Raw genomic sequence first — 19,460 nt, forward strand, 5'->3', positions numbered from 1 at the left:
TACTCCCCATTGAAGGAGAAGGTGAACTCAGATATGATATGACATAGTTGTTGTTCTTTATTCTTGAAAAGGACCAATGGAATCAAGATAGAATATGGCTGACTGTGGGTGATCAGAACAATATGAGTTCAGAAGGCTCCTCTACAAGTTGGGTGTAAATAATCCATGAAAATTTTTGGAATGGAGCTGTCTCTAAATTTGTACATCTTATGTTTCTTTTGAGCTACTGAAATACTGCTTTGTTTGGTGAATATAGCACCTCCTTTGATGGGGACACACCATGAAGGGTAGTCCTTTCCAAGTACCTCCAAAGTTTCACAATTGATTTCAAAGTTCTTTGGAGAGACCTCGAGTGTGTCCTTGTACTGCTTCTTCTGACTTCCCTGAAAGAACTCAAAAAGAGTCTTCATGAAAGATCAATGGAATTGTCCAATGACCGGGAGTAAGTAACAGCAAGTGCTCACCAGAATTCTTCTTTATTAGAGGTTTTCAGACTTTGACTAGATGGCTACTTATAGGGTAAGTCGTAAAAAAAAGATTCTTTTTCAGGAATAGCTTTGACTCAAGGCTTTGAGGGCCTTCCAACTTCTGATTCTCTGAGTGTTTTACCAGTTCAGCACATACTAGTATCCCTTTTGCTATCTTCTTTTTCAAATGAGATTTCCTCTCTATTTACACCTATGTCTAGATTTTAATTTTGTACATATATTTTTATATATTTCAAAGAATATATACATCCTTTTTCAAATTCTCATATTGCCTTGATTTATAAGATGGGGGAGTTTAAAAACAAAGGAACTATACTATAGGAAGAGTGGGGGGATTTGGTTTGGTTTCATTTCATTTTAGGGAAATCTTTTCTGGATTAGTTTTTTTTTTCTTAAATTAAATTACATCTTTGGGTCTGAAATGCTTTTTTTTTAAGAGACTATTCCTAATGCTAAATGTTCCTAAATATTCCTGCAGAGTTCTCTTTTGATAACTGCAAGATGGAAGACTCCCATAACCTTTTCATTTAAAGGAATCATAAGTGATCTGACATTTTGGAAAAAAGGAATCCCTAATTTGTTGCTAGGTTTTGTGACCATTTCTTTGTGCTCTGTCAATAATTGTTGCATTTGTTTTTCTTACACGTTGATGATAAAGAACTGTCATGTGCAGTTCTGTCCCCTCCTGCTTCTCTACTATGACAAAAGTTGTCAAACAAACAAACAAAAAAATTATCTACTCACCCTGATGAGCAGAAAGGCTGGAGCAAACAGGTTTAGGAGACATGTTGGATTTGCTTTTTGTTAAAAGTGGATCAAGTACACAGAGTATTGAGCCTGGAGTCAGGAAAACCTGCATTCAAATTTGACCTCAGATGCTAACCAACTTGTGACCATGGGCAAATCATTTAATCTCTACCTCAACTTCCTCACCTGTAAAGTGGGGATAACAGTAACATCTATTTTTCGAGTTATTCCAAGGAGCAGAGGAGATCATATTTGTAAAACAATTACTATAATGTCTGGAACATAATGGGTGCTTAATAAATACTTGTTTCCTTTCTCCTTTTCTTCTAAAAATATCTTGCTTTGCCATTATGTTGTGACTTCTTAGAAGCATGACAAAGTAGGTAGAGTCAGGAAGTCCTGGATTTAAATTTTGCTTCAGATATTTATCAGCTGTGGGACACTGGTCACTAAACCCCTCTATGTCTTTTTCATTCAGTCAGTGTATGTTTATATCAATTTCACAACAATTTTTAAGGATTTGATTAATTTTTATCAAATTTGGATTATTAATAAGAAATGTCATCATGCCTCATAAGTTTCATTTAGTGATAACTTACAAAAACTCCAGGACGTGTGTGGCTTTTTGAATGAGGTCCATAATTCATGAACTGTCTCCATGAATTCATGAATTAATTTCATAAAATAAGTGAATTTGTACTTATTACTTTGCTCTATAATTTTTTTAAGTTGGCACACATATGCTTCATATATATATATATATATATATATATATATATACACATATATAGTTGTTCTCATCTATAAAAGTATTGCCTTAGGATACTATGTCTCCTATATATTTTCCAGCAAAGAGCTTGGTGCATAATAAGATTAATAAATGCTTTTTATTTCTTTCATTTATTTATTCATCCCATCTCCTACTCTCTGTGCTGGCTCTTCTTCTGTACCACCCCTCAGGGCTTGCTAATGCCCAGGCGTCAATGCTTCATTTCTGGGACTTATTAAATATTTAATGCACAGAGTACTCATTTAGCATTTAGTTTGTGCTTCCTTATATTGTTAAATATATAATTTTTGTACTTGTCCTGTCTACCCACCTTGATACTAACTCTCAGACTAACTCTCAGTCTTAGCCTATAGCAATTACATGGATTGGTGGTGCCGACACATGGCACAGTCACCAAACTAAAAAGATATGTGAAATTGTTTGATAAATAAGGTTACTAGAACAGGAACCTTGGTACAGGAATGAAAAATAGCTGACTTGCCAAATTCATTAGGATTTCATGAAGAAATGGGAATAAGGGGAAAGAGATAAAAAGAGTAGAAAATGTTTTGTTCCAAAAGGCAAAAATATGTTAGTCATATATTATATAGATACATAGATATTATATAGATAAATGTATGTTATATACGTGGGTATATGTGTGTTACATGTATATATATACTGTTTGTGTGTACATGTGATGCCAGGAACATATGAGTCTAGCAAAAGTTTAGTATAGAGGATTTCAGATGCTATTGTCATTATGTAAATCTTAGAGAGGAAGAAAAACTATAGAATCCCAGAATTTTAGAGCTAACGAACATATGCTGTTCAGTCATTTCAGTCATGTCTGATTCTTCACGACTCCATTTGAAATTCTCATGGCAAAGATATGACAGTGGTTTGCCATTTCCTTCTTTACATTTTACAGATGAGGAAACTGAGGCAAACTGGGTCAAGTGGCATGCCAGGATCACATAGTAAGGAAATGTCTGAAGCCAGATTTGAACTCAGATCTTCCTGACTCCAAGCCCATGATGCCATTTAACTAGCTGCCCTGAGGGACATCAGAAATCATCTGATTTTTTACCAATGGGGAAACTAAAGGCTAAAGAGAATTGTTAAGTGTCTTTCCCACAATCAGACAGTTAATTATTGTTAACCAAGAAGAGACACAGGAATCAAATATTCAAGTATTTTGATTCCAGTTCATTAAAATAAGGAAATAGGATTTCTCAGATTTATCCTAAGAGAGAAGGATGGGAAAATATAGAGATGTAACTAGGATAGAGTAAGTGGGGTTTTTCCCCTCCTTTTTTAGACACTTAAGATGACCATTATCCTCGTATTTCTATTAGAAAAAAAAACGATAAGGGACAAGGAACAGCCATGTGCATTCTTAATGTGGAATTGTGCAGGTAATGTCAAGGTTGTGTTATCTGTAGCTTGGTTCCGTTTCTAGGCTGCATGTCACAAATCCCTAAGGGCTGAATGCACTGGGTATATGTGGGGATAGAAGATGGAATCAGGACCCACTGCCGAAGTGGAAGTGTTGGGAATGGGTACTTACAGCATTGCTGCAATCAGAGCCAATTAGTGTCCTTGCTTCTAGCCCCAGTGGTCTCCATACTCACACACTGTCCCTATGGGAAGCTTTGCCTTGTGCCTGTTGTTTCACCATCTCTGTGAGTGAGAGAATTGGGTTGATTGTTCTTTTTTGGATGGGCAAAAGCAAAAAAGATTTAAGGAATAATTTCTTGGAGGGCAACTGAATTTTATCCATTATGGTGTCCGGATTCTTTTTCATCCGATGTCCAAAATAATGTTTTATTGAAAGACTAAATGTAGAAGGAACATTATTTGTAAATATGACCTAATTAATGTCTCATTAGAGTTTTGAATTTGAATTTGAAACTTGAGATCTTCTTGAAGAAATAGTAACTTGTTTGGAACTTCCCCACCTTTTGGGATTACCCTCCCTTTTCTCTTCAGTCAGCTGCTTTCTCATACCTTGCACCTCATGTTTTATGTCCACCTGGGTCTATCTATGGAGAAATTGGCTAAAAAGGGAGATTTTCCAGGGAATAAAAGAAGGAAGAGAAAATAAGGAACTTAAATTTCTGGAGAGGGGGAGAGCTAGTGCCAGAATTGATTTACTACATCCCTTTGCAGGAAGAGGAAAGGTATATGTAACTTTTCTGAAGAATTTAACTCCCCTTAAATCTCTGCCTTCTCTATGGCAATGAAGGGGTTAGACTAACTGATCTTTAAAGTCCTTTCTGGTTCTAACTCCTGTTTACCCTTTGACAATTAGTCTTTCTTTCCCCTTCCTTCCCTTTTCCTTCTCTTCCCTCTTTCTTCCCCTCCCTTTCTGTCCCCTCTTCCTTACTTTGTGTCCCATAAGACCATGTTCATTATCAATCACACTTATTAAAGCATTTTATGTTTAGGTTGTAATGAATATATAATATCTATAATACTGGAAGTCTGAAAATTTGATGTTTTAGGTGTGTGTGTGCGTAAATATATGTATGTATGTGTGTATGTATATATATATGTATATATGTGTATTGAGTGTGTACATGCTTAAATTCTGTCTCAGTGCTATGCTATAATCTATTATCTTCAAAAATATCCTTGTCATGTGCCATGATGGGGAATAAGGGTAGATCTTTCTTCCTGTGGGCTCCAGCATACTGGATTGGGCTTTGGAGAAGCTGCTTATCTCCAGTAAGATGCCCTGTATTATGATTGCTTTGCCTTAGTTGGGAGAGAACCATAGAGAAGAGGAAATGAAAGAGAAAAGGAGTTGAGTATGACAAGAAAGAGAGAGTGAATAAGTGTCAAATTTGAGATTTGATTTCAAGTCTCCTGATTCCAAATCCAGTATCATAGAAGAATACTGTAGGATATTTTGAGGTGAAGAAGAAACATCACTTTCAGACTGTGACATTAGGGAATGTTTCACATAGAGACAGTAAGGGAACTTAGTCTTGAAAGAAAAGAAGAATTTGAACAGGTAAATGAGGTATGAATCAGATAAATGAATGAAGAAGTATCTGGTGATCTGGTATAGGGCTTCCTAGTCTTTGATACTACTGATGGGTTCATGGTCATAGTCATGGTCATGTGGTAGTTTGGTGAAACCTATGGATGCCTCCTCAGAATAATGTTTTTAAGTGGATACAATTAAGTTAATAGGATTTTTTTTAAATTAAGGCAAAAGAAAGTAAAGGACTTAAATTTCAGATGATGAGGAGAACTGATCCTGAAAGTGATTAAATACATCCCCTTATAGAAAAAGAAAAAGTATATATAACTTTCATTAAGAATTTAATTCCTCTTAAATCTTTGCCTTCTCTGTGATAATAATGGAGTTAAGACTCTCTGATCTCATTCTAAATTGTTACCTTATGACAATTAGTCCTTGGTACTACCTCTACCTCCACAATCATATTGAAATGTAATTATCCAAATGTTTGAAAAACAAGCTCACATACCCCAGATTAATAACTTCTGATCCACATACATCTAGAAGATAGAGAGAACAGGTAGTGGAGAGCAGAAAGTTACTTGGTTATTTCTTAAAGCCACCAGTTCTTTTCTAGTGGACTTCTATTTAGCGGTAAACACTAGCTGAATTTTCTTCACTGCCAAGTGTTGGGCAACATAACTCCTACTAAATTGTCCCTGAAGGGAGAATCTATACACAAGAAGCCCTTTCCAGAGGAAATACAGAATTCATATTTTAGTCCTTTACATTTCTAGGTGGAGAGAAGCCTGAATAACCCCTTATCTGACATGTTTTAGAGAGTAATTCTTGCTTTGAGTGGGATGGATGAGATGCTTAATGAATTTCTACTTTAATTGAATGAATATGGAACAATTACATAAAATTACTTGAATTACTTTTGCCTATATCATGTTATTTGACTTGGGGGCCTTCTGAATCTGAGATTCCAGAAGTTCATTTTTCTCTTAAAGACCACCTGTCCAGAGGAGGTGAAAGGTTTATTGTAATCTGCTCTACACTAATCCTAATGTATTTGTGCCAAACACTTGCATTTTGCAGCTGTGACCACTGGTTTCAGAGTTAATTTACTTCTGAGCTGATTCAACAGTGGTACTTTCTCTTAACCATGGGGTCTTTTTAGAAACACACTTAGTACTCACATTCAGTACAATTCCATGGCCTGTTTATGCTCACAAATATGTTAAGATGCTATTGTACCCATCCACAAAATGTTATGCCAGGTTTTAAAAAGCGCCAACTAGGCGGTTTTAGAGGAACAGCCTGTAGTATAATATTTCAAATGTTGATTCACTAATGGAAAAAAGATGAGGCTGTCTATTCCTTAAATGCTGAAATATTCTCTATTTAGAGAAAAACCTTATGAAGGCATCCACTGCAGATTTTTTAAACAGCTTAACAGTTGTCAGCATTGCAGAGTACAACGAAAAGCCCAGAGCACTGATTGTTTTTGCTGTTTTGCCAATCTACCTTCTCAGTCTCTTGGAAGTAGAACTGATCCACATCAAATCTACAAAGTGAGACACATTTACCTTTGGAACCCTGTCCATTCTATTTGACCAATGTACCCATTCTTTTCATCTTCTTCCTCACTTCCCCCATCTATGTCCAGATTCTGTTAATGGTCATATAGCTCCCAGTTTCTTTCCCCTTCACTCAAAAGTATGTTTTATGTTTGGGCTTTTTTGGATCTCACAAAGTGGGCATGATGATAATCAAATATTGACTTAGTACCCAATATATATTGAAGAGATAATAAAAGCAAACTTTACTTTTCCCCCTCCTTCAATCTATCCCAGAGCAATTTAGTTTTAAGTTCTCCTACCTATGTCTAGCTAAAGCTCATCATCCTTCCAGTTCCTAATTCTTGATTTTTCCCTCTCCCTCATCATCTATCCTCTCTTCCCCCATCCTATTGTCACGCCTTTTTAAATTTTTCTCCACAGCCTTGTTCACTTTCATTCTCATCTCTTCACTCCCACAGCTACCACCTTCACTCATGCGTTTATCATACCTTTGACCTAGACTACTGTATATTGTCTTGAATCCATATGCTCCTTATATAGAATCCTTATCATTTTTTAGGATGCACCCTGTTTGTCATTTTGTGGTGAAATCTTTCTCTGGTCTTTCTACTTATTAGGGATTTTTCTGCCTCAATTTTATTTATTGGGACATGCAGTGTGTCCTTCCCATAGAATATAATCTTCTGAATAGCATGTTATTTCATTTCTTTTTCTGCATATCCAGGTACATAGCAATTCCTTAATAAACAAATGCTCACTGAATCTGAAGTCTTAAAAAAGCTCTATAGATATTATGTGATTCAATACAATAGACACTAAATGCCTTCTCTGAACAAGTTGCTATTCTAACTGGCATAGAGACAAAAAAAATATTCCTGAAATCAAAAAGCTTATATTCTTTTGTACGGAAACAAAAAAAAATTTCAGATAAATACACAGATAAATTTTCAGGGAAAATTTGACAACTTGGGAGGGGACAAGGGTAGGCTTTGCCACATTGGAGGTAGCACCTGATTTCACCTTGAATGAAAATAAAAATTCTGAGAGGTGAAAGTGAGAAAGGAGTGTATTCTTTCCAGCTGGGGATGCCTCCTCATTCTAACTTGCCTCTCACAAAAAACTTCCTGCACCCCTTTAATGAGGAAGTAAAATAGAGACACAAAAAACACTTGATGCTGAGTCCAAGCACATATTTCATGGATGTCAAGTGCCTGGGGTTGTTATAAAATTGCCAGTCTTCAGCCATGAGCAAACAGTAGTTCTCTGTGTTAAATGCTCTACTGGGCTCTGTCTATTGGAAGAAAGGCAAGATTTCTAGAAGTCTGTTCCTTCCAAAAGGAGCAGCACTATGATTGAATCAAGATGAATAGGTTAGTATAATGAATAAATCCAATTTCAAGAGACAGAGAGGGAGAGAGAAAAAACAGGCAGATAGAGGGAGAGGGAGACAGAGACATAGAGAGATAGGGACAGAGAGATAGAGAGAGAAGAAAGAAAGAAGTAAATTCCAGATAGGGAGAATAATCTGTGCAAAGGCACAGATAGATATTAGAGATGGAATGCCAAGTTTAGGGAACACAAATTTCTATAATCTCTTTTTTTAAAGATGATGAAACTGAGGCTCACAGAGGTTAAATGGCTTGCTTAGAATTCAACATAGATTTTCTCCAGTCTTCAAATCTAATGTTGGCTCTATTATGTCATGTCACCTCTGTTTCATCAATTGGAAAAGACAAAAATATAAGATAGAGTAGATTTGGGGATATTTTTAATAACTCAAGAAATTTAGAATATAAAAAAATGTAAAGTGACTGAATATGGAAATGTAATTTTAATGGTCTTTTGCAATCCACAAAAATGATTGTCCATAATTGATAGGAGTAAATATTACCCATATATCATTTCCAGGCTTTTAACCCACAAAATAAGGGTTCTATCCCACAGTATTTATGTTAATTATTCCTTTAGCATCCAAGGATATCTTTTCTGAAGGTTTACCTTCAAAGCCCAGAGTTTAAAGTGTAATGACTCATTTGAAGACATTGAACTTGAAAATGGCCTAAGACTAGCTACTGACAAAAACTATGCCCATATATCCTAGGTCTTGTATTCTATCCCATCTCCCTCTCTTTCTAGGAAAGAATCCCAAGAGAATTAATTGTTACTCCCCAGAAATAAACAATGACCAGGTTATTCTGTAAAACACAATTCTGGTAAAGATACAAGGAAAGTATTATAATTGTTTCTTTGCTTTCAGTCTTTTTATCAGTATCTTTTCCTATTGATACTATTTTTAAAATGAATTCTATAGTTGGTGTAAGAAGATATTATTATTCTAAGAAGAAATGCTAAGAAGTCTTCATATTCTAAATGTCACCACGGTGTTATGGTGGTCATCAACCTGGTGACCACAGGTCTTTTCAAATGCCTCAGTACTTGGAAAATGTTGAGTGGTGGTGATAAATTCCTATGAAGATTGATTTTAAATAGTGAATGTTGGAGGGAGGATAGAATGGTGATACTTCTGGAGAAATATTGTATCATATATACACACAATATACTACATGTATATAGAAGTAAAAATCTGATTAAAATGAACATCAAAGCCAATCTTGAAAGAGAAAAAGAAGGGTAAAAGGGAATAAGAGTTCATATGGAGCCAGTAAGATATGGAATTGTGGGGGGAAAAGTTAAGCTAGATGAAAGGATGGGTTAAGCATTAAGTTTTAATTACTTTAGTTGTAATTCAGTTCAACTAATATTTACTAAGAACCGAATTATAAACAGGTCAATGATGGCAGCCCCTGCTCTCAAGAAGCTTATAATCTAAAGAAGATAAAGAAATAATTCATATAAAAATAATTATGATATGAGAGGGAAAATGGTAGGCACAAAGAAAATACAGAGTAACATGAGGAAAAAATATCTTGGTTGTGTGACACTGAGAATAGAAATAGGAGGTATTCTATCGGTTAATTCATTCATTCATTTGACAAACATTTATTGAATTCCTACAATGACAAGTAAAGTATTATAATGAACTAATTCTTTTGGGGATACTCTGTAGCTAGGGAGCATAGAATCTAAAGGACTGAGAGAAGACTAATCAAACTGATACAGGGGAGAAATTGTAGGTGTAGTAAAGGGTCTAAGCAAAAGTGAGAATATTGAGACTGGAGAGAGCTCTATGAGGAAGAGAGTTAGGGTTAATAAAGCCTTCACAGATTTCACCAGCATCTAAAGGAAGGAAAGAATAATAAGAGATAGGGACTAAGGGAAGGGAAAGAGTCCATTCAGAGTATGAAGAGTGATCCAAGCAAAAGCATGGAGATTCAAGAAGGTAGACCATGCATAAAAAGTAATCTGGATAAAATTTGAAATATGTGAAGGGAAGTAATATGAAATAAGACTACAAGGGAAAATAGGAACCATATCATGGAGAGCCTTGAATGCCAGAATCAGGAATGTATCCTTTATTTGATAATGGAATCCATCTTAATTTTTTGTGCAGTGTGGTTCCTTTAGAAAGTTACTTAGGTAGTGGGGTAAAAGATTGGTTAGGAAAGAACCAGTTGGAGGCAGAAAGACTTGTTAGAAGATTAGCCACTTGTCAGTGTGAGAAGGAAAAAAAGGAAGGAAGGGAGAAAAGGATGAAGAATACAAGCTTTTCCACCCAAGAAATTGTGTGCATATCTTTAAAAATAAAAAAATATCCAGAGATCAACTTGTCCTCTAATTCTAAACTACATCAAAAAGGATGAGAACAAGACAACAGTAATAACTATAATACTAAATATAATAATAGCAATAATAATAGTGATAATGATAGCCTGACAATATACAAAATACTTCCTTTACATCAGTGTGAGCTTGATAGTACCCTTATTTTATTAAAAAAAAGAAGCTAAGAATTGAAGAAAAGTAATTTTCCCATAGTCATACCAGCTAGCTAGCAGCATAATACAGATGCTAGTGCTGAGAGATTTTACATCAGAAAAACAGAGATGGTTATGATTAAAAATTCAAGAAACAGAAGAAAACTTCAAAGACCTTAATTCAACCTTCCCCTTTCCTTTCCCCCCTCCTGCCCTTTCCAATAACTCCCTTTTCAACTTCTCTATTCATGAATCTTTTTGAAATTCTGTTTTCTCCATATGATAATATGATTTCTAAACTGTGCATATGATGAGGAACCTTCTAATTGTTTCATAGACTTAGATGTGATCATTGAGAAGATCCTAGGAAAGACTAGTAATAATTACAATCCTCTTCCTTCTTCCCTCCCCACCTCCAATTAGGTTATAAATTCCTTGTTATCAGGATCTGTTTTGTCTTTTTTTCTTTTTTCTATCCCAGGCACTAAACAGAGTAACACGTATCTTTGGGAGATCAAAACTTATATTTTATTGGCATAAGGATTCCTGGTGAGGAATTTCTTCTATCAATGCTGGTTGACACCTACCCTACAATTTAGCTTTAGAGAGTCACCTAGAACACTGGGAGGTTAATTAAGTTATTTGCCCAGGGTTACACAGCTAATATGTGTCAGAGGCAAAATTTGAGTCCTCCTAATGATTCCATGACCAGTTTTCTATATAACATGTATAACATATAGCCTTACACACTTCAAGAATTGAACAAAGACTTATTTAGTTGACTAATCAGATAATTTCAGCTTTTTTGGATCTGAAATAGGCTCCATTTCACGTATCTCTGGAATTTTTAAAGTTTCATCTAAATAATCTGAAGGGGCAAAGTCAAGCTAGGTGACAGCTATTTCTTCCATCATCAAATAGTCAGCATTGGCTGGGGGTGAACATAAAGCACCTCCTTCCAGCTTTTAAAGCTGTTACTGGCTCTGTATTTCTAATCAAATCTATTCCAGAAACCAGAGCACTTAAGGAAGGAAGTGAGGAACACCTCCCTATGCTCACACCTGTCATTTCCATTGTCTCCAGGAAAAAGTCATCAGAGAAGAGGTCACCCTGCATGAGAAACCCTCCCTTCTGCCATTTCTCAAATAATTACTGAAATATTAAGCAATTTCAAAGGTCCTCCTTCTAGCTATTATTTTGCCTTCAGTTCTAAACTGGGCAGTAGTTATCTAGTTGCTAAGGCTGTATAAAACAGAAAAAAAAAAAAACATCAATGGCAGAGCTCAAACAATCTATACCCCATCATCTGGCTTTGCTTCTTTGAACATTAGGTTGCTAAACTTTTTCACTGGACCTTAGAGGTCATCAGGTTCAATTTTTAAACTTTTATAGATTAGGTAAAGGAGACCCCAGAGAAAGTGAAATGATTTGCTTATGGTCACAAAGTTAGTAAGTGGCAGAGCTAGAATCTGGGCTTCTAGGTTACTTATTACCTCTAAGTTACTTGACTGCAGTGAGTTCTCACTGCCACTCTATGCTGAACCATTGGATTCACTGAGGATTCCAACTTAATAGTTCACTATGGTATTGACAGTTGGGTATTAAAAGATTATGGAGAATGGGAAAGGTAACTTCTGTGGACTCAACAATTCCACCCTGAGAGGCTTTATAAAGTTATTGCTGCTGCCTCACATATCTCCTTTTCCCAGTTGTCTTATGATTCGTTATTCTTCTGCCTAAAAAAATAACACTGGAAACTTTTAACAGATCATTCTATCCCATATTACTCAATGTGTTTTTCCAGAGTATCCTGAAAGGAAATGTTGGGTTATATGAACCACAGAGGACTGCTGACTAGGGTACCACCTACCAAGATGGTGGGAAGGCTGTAGAATTATATTTCTGTTGTTCCTTAATAAATGTTTGTTCTTCCCCTCACCCCCAAGATGTCTTCTAGCTATAAATTTATCATCCTATAAGTCATGTACCAAAGCCTATATCTCTATTAACAACTTCAATTTTTATAAATTTCTAGTTATCTAGGCTTGAAAGAATTATCTAATTTCATTTGTTCTTGTTCTAACTCAATGCTGAGTAAGTGCATTTCCAGAGTAGTATCCTTGTATTTGAAAATATTTAGTGATGAAGAACTCATTACTTCCTAGGATAATTCAGCTGTCTGCCAGCTGTTTTAAACTAACAATGTTTCGTTGCCCATTTGAATGTCAGTGGTATGAATTTTCATATTGGAGTCTGATTACGCTGGTCCCCCACCTCTCAAAAAGACTATCAGACTATGAGTTACTCAAATAATCATGATGAAAAGCAGAGGAAGGGAGCAGTTTTGAACTTTCTTAACCCTATCTTGGTTTGGAAAGGGTTGTTTCGTTTGCCTGAGACCTATGATTTCATCAGTACAGAGATTCCTCAGAGTGAAAACTCCATCTTAGATACAAATCAATAATTCTGCTTTTACATACCTAACCTTAGAGAGATTCCTGGGGTACTTAAAGATTAAGTAACTTGCCTCAGGTCACACAGATGATATTCATCAAAGACAGGCTCAAACCCAGTCTACTATCTCCTGTGAAGAGGTAATGATTATGGGATGAATTTCCATCCAGTCGGATTGCCAAGCTGAACAATCTGTAGGGCAACAATAGGAACAATTATCAGAGACAGTCCACCCTGTTTTTTTTGGATTGTAAGGTCCTCAAAGACAGGGATGATTTTTGTTTCTTTTTGTATTGCCAATGCTTAGCACCATTCTTGGCACTTACTAGGTGTTTAATAAATAATCGTTAACTGACCAAGATAAGAAAAGATTCTTCCACCTAGGAGTGTGCTGATAAATGTTTAACAACCAGCTTTCAGAAAAAAAAATAATGCCAATACACATAAGCCCAATATACTTTTAACATATTCTCCATCACGTTCTCAAGTCTAGAGAAATCACAAAGCAACAAATCAAGAAGGCCTGATTTGTAGTATTTGCCAATTTTTAATAAAAAAAAAAATTCAATGTATTTACAAAGATTATATCAGAATATTTCTTATTTGATATTATTTCCCAAAATTAACTCAATTATGTTAGAATTAGAATATAAAAATATATTAACAAAATCAAAAGCTTCAAATAAATACATGTGAAAGTAATTAAAAACAAGATTTTAGTGACACCATAGAAATTCACACTGAGAGTGAATTATGACTCCTGGCTGTATTAGAAATACTTAGAATAATTAATGCAAATTTAAAGGAAAAAAATAAACTTGCAAAACCATTGGAACTCAATTCCAGATTCCCATATTATGGACAAGCATGAAGTCTTTAAAATAACATAACTCATAGTTTTCATATCTAATTACAGAACTACAATATGAAAAGTATCATAACTTTCAACAATTTTAATTCTATCTGGAGTTTGCCAGTTTCTAAAGTATAAATGTTCACACTAAAAAATTAAGATTTTGGTTTGAATTGGACCAGCATTTCACACCCCTGCTTCTATCCCAGTGGGGGTAGAGAGAGTTCACAGAAATGAATTAATAGGCATATCATAAGATTTTTTTCCCCTCTGAAATTCTACCCTACTAAAGGTGAAGAAATGTGTTGATTATATACTAAGCTACTAAAGAGTTTACGACTAAAAGATAAAATGGGCAAAGAAGATTTTTCTTTCCTTGGATCTTATAATGTCTTTCCCCTTATTGTCTAAAAATCTACATAACCTAATTTAATGAGACATGTATTAATTAGTTCTAATAGAATTTTATGTATTTTTACATAAAACTTCAAAGGAATGCCAAATGTTTTTCTTTTTAATTATGAACTGAACAAATACAATCATTATCATAAACAAAAAGTACCCCAAAATAGGATCAGATATAAAACTATAGGCAGTTAGGTAGCTCAGTGGATAGAACTGGGCCTGAATTCAGGAAAACCTGAATTCAAATCCAATCTCAAACATTTACTAGCTGTATGACACTATATGAGTCATTTAACCCTATTTGCTTTAATACACTGGAGAAGAAAATTACAAACCACTTAGTATATTTGCTCAGAAAATCCCATAGACAATATAGTGCATGGGATTACAAGAGTTGAAAATGACTGAACAACTGAACAACAACATTATGAAGCCCTGAGTCTTCATTGTATATGGTTAATAGCAAATATTTATAAAACAGAGCTCAGAAATGAACTTTGTTCTGTCATTCCACTTAATTTAGGTGTAAATATTCTACAAGTCTTAAAATTGGAATATCACAGGGGCAGCAAGATGGCATAGTGGAGACCACACTGGCCCTGAAACCAGGAGTTCAAATCCAAACCTCAGACATTTAACACTAACTATGTGATCCTAGGCAAGATACTTAAGCCCAATTGCTGAGAGAGAGAGAGAGAGAGAGAGAGAGAGAGAGAGAGAGAGAGAGGAAGATGAAAGAAGGAGAGAGAAAGGGAGGGAAGGAAGGAAGAAAAGAAAATGTGAACATCATAATTAGCTATTTTTATTGTAAATTTCCAGTAGTCCATATTTGGAAGAATTGCCGATGGTGTAGAGAAGAATTCTCAATGTAAAGTCAGAGGACCTGGATTTGAATCCTGAACTGCTTTCTACTACCTGTGTGACCCTCAGAAAATTTCTTCATTTTTCATGATACCACTTTCTTCATCCATAAAATAAAGAAGTTGGACCAGGTAATTTCTTAAATCTCTTCTCTAACTATAAAAATCTAAAATCCCATAATTTACTTTATTTGTCATAGATTCAGTGGGGAAGAACAATACATTTCTGGTGGAGCAGATTCAAGGCAAGACTGCCTCTTTTCAATTCTGTTCACTAAGCAACAAATTTTATCATTCATTGGAGATAGCAAGACAATGGCTTGGTAGTCTAGAAAGTAGAGACAGTCTAGTATAGTGAAAATATGAATTTCATTCCCTCCTTTGACACTTACTACCTGTGACTTGAGGAATTTGCCTGTTTCCAATAAGAGGATTGGATTTAATTGCCTCAAAGATCCTTTCCAACTCTAAATCTATGATGCTATGACAGCTTGACTCAGAGTTAAGAATTAACTCTCTCAATATCTTCACGTGTAAAATAAGAATAATAATAAAACCTACTTCATATGGTTTTAATGAGACTTCCATCAGATAGCATTATGTAACTGCTGACTACTGATATCTTAGGAGCTTATAAAATATATTATAATACAATCATTAATTGTAGATTTTGATTATAGGATATAACATTCTAGAGGGGTCCAGAATCCTTGCCAAAAAACAAAAGTAAAGTTTTAAAATGCTTCTACCACCATTGATGCAGATAATGAACTTCCGCTTTGGCCAAAAAAAAAATATATCACTTGCTTACTCACCTTCTGGAAATGAATCTCTCCACATTGAATTAGGCTAGTCCATGCACTCTAGAAAGAGAATCTCTTTCTGGATCTGTAAGCTTGTTAGTACTTGGCCAGGTCTACCCTCCACTTGGATCTCAAGAACCACCTTTCATCTATCGTGAGAACTTTCAGACTTTGTAGGACTTGTTATAGCTTCTTCAAGTACCCAGGGTCATCCCCCTGTGATGAAAAAGCATCAAAGAAAGACTTCAGTGGAGGGGGCGATAATATCCTTTAATGTACCTCTCTATTCATTCCTATACTATAATCATTTTTCCTATAGCTTTCCTTTATCAGCAATGACTATGACACAAATTCTCTTAAAAATAGCCACTTCCACACATCCTCTAAGTGCTGTCAAGAATTAGCCAAAGGGTACTGTGACTCCAGGTTTAATCTCCATAAAAACAAGCTCAGCTACATGTCTCCACAGGGCTATGTAGAAAAAAAAATTTAACTGTTTTTCTTGTTTAAAGGTTGTTTTCAATGCATCAGCATCCCACTTCCTTCAACTCATTGCTTTAATTTTTTTGTGGAAATAGTAATTCCTGCTGGCTACCAGACTAGCATAGCCAAGTAATCTGATGATTGAGTGATGACTGAGGAAACCAGCTAGTATATTTTCATGTTTTTGCATGACTTCATGGAAAAAATTCTCATTTGCTAGTCTTGGCAGGAGACAAGAGTAGATTGCCCTCAGAATCTCTCTTTCTCTCTCTCTCTCTCTCTCTCTCTCTCTCTCTCTCTCTCTCTCTGTGTCTCTCTCTCTCTTTCTCTCTCTTCTCCTCCTTTCCTCCCTCCCTCCCTTTCTCCCTGTCTCTTTATTTCTCTGTGTCTCTAACACACACACACACACACACACACACACACACACACACACACACACAACACAAACACCCATACACACACATACACACTCCATATTCTAGGCTGATTCATCAATATTCACAATATTCTAGCTTCAGCCTCTAGGCTTTCTTATAGCTGTCTCCAATGCCTGAAACTTATTCTCTCCATCATAATACCTCTTATAATTTTAACTTCTTTCAAGGTTCAAATCAGTTCAATTAATTTTCATTCAGGAAGTATCATTTAACACCTACGTGCACTAGACACTGTGCTAATTTCTGGGCAAAAAACAAAACAAAACAAAACAAAAAACAAAACAAAACAAAACAAAACAAAACAAAAACCAACCAATAACTGCCCTCAAGGAGTTTATATTCTACTGAGAGGAAATACTATGTACCCAAATAGCTATATTCAGAATACACACACGCAAATGTGGGTATGGCAAATACAAAATAATTTTGGGAGAATAACTTTGGAAACTGGGAAGTATTTAGGAGGTCAGGAAAGTCTTACTGTAGGAGTTGACACTTGGATTGTGCTTCGAAGAAAGCTATGGGTTCTATAGGCTGAAATGAAGAGAAGATCATTCTAGGATAAGGGACTGTTTATACAAAAATTTGGAAGCTAGAAATGGAATATCCAATTTGAGCAATGGAATAGTGAATAGACTACTTTAATTCATCCACTGTCTCCTACTAGAAGCCTTTTCTGATCCCCCTAGTGGTTGGTGTTTTTTTCCTCCTTTCTATTATCATGCCTATCTAAATGCTTTATCTCCCTCGAAATTTCTCAGCATGCACGACTTTCTCATTTTGCCATTGTATTCCCAGCACTTAGCACACATAATAAATTCATATTTGACTGAATTGGACTGGAAATGACCTCCAAAGCCTTTCACTAAGATTAAATTTTGAAAAGATTAATAAATAATGAAACCAATCAATTGTAACACAACAATAATGCGTGTTCTAATTGTAACTCAACAATAAATATTATATATAAATATTCTATATGGTATGACAAATATTGTATCATAGAGTAATATATTTTGAGTTGAAAAGGATCTTAGAGGCCCTACCATTTAAAATTTTTTTATTTAATTTAATTTTATCTCAGTAATATTTTATTTTCTAAGTATATATAAAAATAGTTTTCAATATCCATTTTTGTAAAACATGGTGCTCTAAATTTTTTTCCCTTTCTCCCCCACTTGCTTCTTCCCCAAGATAGCAAGCAATCTGATGTAAGTTAAATATGTAGAATCCTTTTTTTTTTTTTTTCTGATGCAATTGGGGTTAAGTGACTTGCCTAGGGTTACACAGCCAGTAAGATTTGAACTCAGGTCCTCCTGACTTCAGGACTGGTGCTCTATCCACTGCTCCACATAGCTGTGGAGCATCCTTTTAAACATAGTTCCATATTTGGCACGTGGTACAAGAAAAATGACCAAAAGGAAGAGAAAAACCACAAGAAAGAAAGCAAAAACCAAAAAGATGAAAACACTATGTTTCAATCCACATTCAGTCTCCACAGTTCTTTCTCTAGATGAAATTGGCATTTTCCATCCCAAGTCTATTGGAATTGCCTTGTCAAGAAGAGCTAAGTCCATTACAATTGATCATCATATAAAATCTTGTTATATTCTCCTGTTTTTGCTCATTTCACTCAGTGTCAGTTAATGTAGATATTTCCAGGCTTATCTGAAGTTAGAGAGGTCATACCATTTTTAAGGATTTATTTTTCAACTAATCTGGCTTTGACACTGCTTTAAAAAAAATCTTGACATGTTTATAATCTTTAAAGAATTCACAACATTATATTGGACCAAGTATTTCTTTGATCCTTTATTGTTTTTTCACCTTTCTTATATACTTCCACTTTCTGCCTATCATCCAACATTTTTCAAATGATTTCACTAAACAATCCCAAACAAAGCTTTGGAGAAAGTAACACAGGGTTATACATTTTTATCCTTAATTTCATTATAAGAGATTGAACATCAATATGAAAAAGACAGTGATGATGGGAAGTTATTAGAAACAATAGTTGTGAGTAGATAGGTATCTAAACAAAAAACAATAATATTTTTTCATGGCTTTCAATGTTTCATGGCTTTTCATTTTATTGTTGAACAATATTGTATATTAAGCTGAAAAAATCAGATGAATAGAAAGTTCCTTAAAAATATCATTAGAACAATGACACAAACACTGTATAAGTGTAATGGCAAATCATGACTTCAGAAAAGAAATTTTAAAATCATCTACTCCCTTTCCTTAGAGATGTGAAAAATTATGAATACAGAGTATTGAATATACTGTCAGACATGAGTGCACTATTAGTTGATTCTACTTAATTGTTTGTGTTACAAAGGGAAAAGACTCAAAGATTGGGCAGTGTATTGTATATTCAGATATGACTGAGATATAAAAGCAAAAGCATCAATAAAAATGTTAATTAAAAAAAAAAGGTTTCTTAACCAAAAACCTTTTTATTTTGGAAAATAAAATTCCCCTTTGGCTCTTCTCATACTGGCTTTCTGAAAAGCTTTGGCCAAGAAATGCTTAATACCTAGCATTTTTTTCTGAGTGGCTTAAGTTGCATCTTGACTCTGGGCATTGAGTTGAGATTTTTTTATGCCTGGCTGCCACCATCTTGTAGTGCCAACATCTAATGTGAGAAGCAGGGCTGTTATTTCACTTTTTTAGAGTCATTAAGTCTTGCTCAGAATTGTCTCCTACCAGCTTAATACACATTAATA

General features: G+C 35.0%; 1 protein-coding gene and 1 pseudogene across 10 annotated transcripts in view; both read left to right on the plus strand.

The window, feature by feature from the left end:
* WIPF1 (WAS/WASL interacting protein family member 1) overlaps window positions 1–19,460 on the plus strand; it is a 158,959-nt gene that overhangs the window by 74,239 nt on the left and 65,260 nt on the right. For 5 of the 10 annotated variants that reach the window (XM_074303057.1, XM_074303059.1, XM_074303058.1 and 2 more), the window contains one exon: window positions 14,968–15,140. The exons of the other annotated variants lie outside the window; for them this stretch is intronic. The gene's annotated coding sequence lies outside the window, so the exon portion shown is untranslated. The remainder of the gene's footprint in view (window positions 1–14,967; window positions 15,141–19,460) is intronic. 10 annotated transcript variants of the gene reach the window in all.
* Window positions 7,443–11,698, plus strand: LOC141562843 (small ribosomal subunit protein eS27-like; annotated as a pseudogene).

This window comes from Sminthopsis crassicaudata, chromosome 3, assembly GCF_048593235.1.
Source record: "Sminthopsis crassicaudata isolate SCR6 chromosome 3, ASM4859323v1, whole genome shotgun sequence".
In the NCBI taxonomy this organism is placed as follows: domain Eukaryota; kingdom Metazoa; phylum Chordata; class Mammalia; order Dasyuromorphia; family Dasyuridae; genus Sminthopsis; species Sminthopsis crassicaudata.